The sequence below is a fragment of the Cyprinodon tularosa genome, unplaced genomic scaffold (assembly GCF_016077235.1).
Source record: "Cyprinodon tularosa strain WSP-4 unplaced genomic scaffold, ASM1607723v1 ctg205, whole genome shotgun sequence".
Taxonomy (NCBI): Eukaryota; Metazoa; Chordata; class Actinopteri; order Cyprinodontiformes; family Cyprinodontidae; genus Cyprinodon; species Cyprinodon tularosa.
In genome coordinates, this window is record NW_024038756.1 from 694,431 (window position 1) to 696,633 (window position 2,203).

Genomic DNA, 2,203 nt, shown 5'->3' on the forward strand with positions numbered 1-2,203 from the left:
GTTAATCGCAACATCAAGGCTATGCTCTCATCCTATGTCAGTAACAAACATAAGAGTTGGGATAAATACCTACCGGAATTTCGGTTTGCTTTAAACTCTGCAGTGCATGAATCTACTGGTGTGACTCCAGCTGAACTCAACATTGGACGACCTCTGAAAGGGCCTTTGGATGCAGAGCTGAGTCCAACCCTTTGTGACCCTGACACACCTGTCTATGCTACAGTAAAACAGATTGCTGAGCTCCGTGAATTTGCTGATGTCAATCTGAAAAAAGCTAAGCAGCGACAGAAACACAACTATGACCGTGGAAGAAGAGATGGAAACTTCTCAGAAAGAGACCGTGTATGGATTCGTTCACACCCTTTATCAAAGGCTGATCAATCTTTTATGGCCAAACTTGCTCCACGATGGAAAGGTCCTTACAGAATCATGAAAAGGACTGGCCCTGTAAATTATGAAGTGGTTCTGGAGGATACTGGAGAAGATCTCCGCGTGGTTCATATATCGCAGATCAAACCTTGTTTTCCTACAGCAGATGAAGTGGAAAAAGAGCAACACAGAAAAGTTCAGGAACTGTTCCATGAGGAAAGCGACCATGAAGATTTCCATGGTTTCACTTCTTCTGACTTTTAAATAAAAGTAGATAACTTCTAATAGAGAGTTGAGCATTTAAATTACCTCTCTCATAAGAATGTCAACACATTGATCGCATACAAAACAGCAAGCTTGGAGAAAATCTAAGATTGAAGGAATGAGGCGTATAAAGGATTTTTCACCCTACTAGCTCGGGACTTCTCAAGGGGGGGGGGGTGTGACAACCTGCTTGTTGCACAGAGCTGGCTGCACCGTTATTCATAAACCCTCCTGCATCTTCACAGCTCAAGACACGCCTTCTTTACGCCCATTTAACACATGCACTTACCTGATTGGTCCGCTGTTCAATCTGACTCCTAGCTCCAGTTTGAAAATGTCAGTGTCCCAGCAGACAGCGTAACAGAAACAGCTGCTGCTACTACGTCTGCATATTCCGTTCTATCGACCAGTAACAAAGTCAGTCCGAGGCCGTTTAATCCCTCGTGCTTTCAGTATTTTGCCACTGTTCTGGATCCCACTGATCATTAAGGAAAAGGAGAAAACCAAACAAACAAAGAAACTTCATTCTGTGCTCCTGCCGTGCTGACGTGTCATCACAATTACCCGGAAGCCGGTGACATCACAGTTAAAGGTCCTCCGTAAGTGCTATACTTACTGATAATATAAATTAATAATTTTGCCCCATTACAAAAAATAAAATAAATTTTAAATATATTCATCTAGTGAAACCAACAACAGAAAACCTGTTCCAGCGCCTGCCTCTGAGCAAGATTATTTTCTCATCAGACCTGTAAGTCCATTCTATGTATGTTTGTTTGTGCTGTTTTTTTATGCAATTGTAGGACTTTTGTTGTGTATAGACACTTATGTTTTTTATTTTCTCTTGTTATTTCACAGCTCTTGCTGTGGGGCAATCTATATTGGAGCCCTAATCCGTTGGATTATAATGGACATTTATTTTTGGAGAAGAATTTTGTGATTATTTTTTGATGGCTATATATTTATTTTTCTTTTTGAAATACAAGGACTGTTAAGCCTAATTTTTTGTTGTCTTTTTGTGAAAAGTTTTCATTCCTTATTTGTAAGGGTCTACACACGCAAAAGTGTATGGTCCTTGTGTGACTGGTTTAAAAATCTATATATATTGATCCTACTTGTCAGGAGGGATACCTGACTGGCACCGCTAAAAAGTGACAAATACCCTGTTAAAAAAAAAAAAACTAAAACTAAAATAATTAACCTTGTAAAAACCGTCAGTGTTTTTTTTCACCTCTTAAGCTTTTCCACATTTTAAGCCAAAATTTACATATATTTTACCAAGATCTTATGTAAATTGCTATCAAAATTAAGAAAGAAAAAATATTTTTTAAATGAATATTGTTATTAAAGATATGGAAAGGTTCAAGTGGTATGACTACTTTAATGAAATGCAGTGAATGCTTGTATTTATTGCATTGTTGACCTGTGAAACACAGAAACCTGCCTAAAATGTTTCTAGAGCTGTTTGAAGAACTTATATTCACCTCTTCAATGTGACCACACTGACTCCTCCCCAAAACTGCATATATAAAAATATACAATGATAAGATAAACTTATCTTCTGATGTTA

At 38.0% G+C, this 2,203-nt stretch overlaps 1 long non-coding RNA gene across 1 annotated transcript; it reads left to right on the forward strand.

Moving 5' to 3' along the window:
• The first annotated feature begins 1,115 nt into the window (after positions 1 to 1,115).
• LOC119783462 lies at positions 1,116 to 1,790 on the forward strand. The gene is made up of 3 exons (XR_005280800.1): positions 1,116 to 1,232; positions 1,318 to 1,384; positions 1,492 to 1,790. It is a non-coding gene; the product is annotated as an uncharacterized LOC119783462 (long non-coding RNA).
• Positions 1,791 to 2,203: the final 413 nt, after the last annotated feature.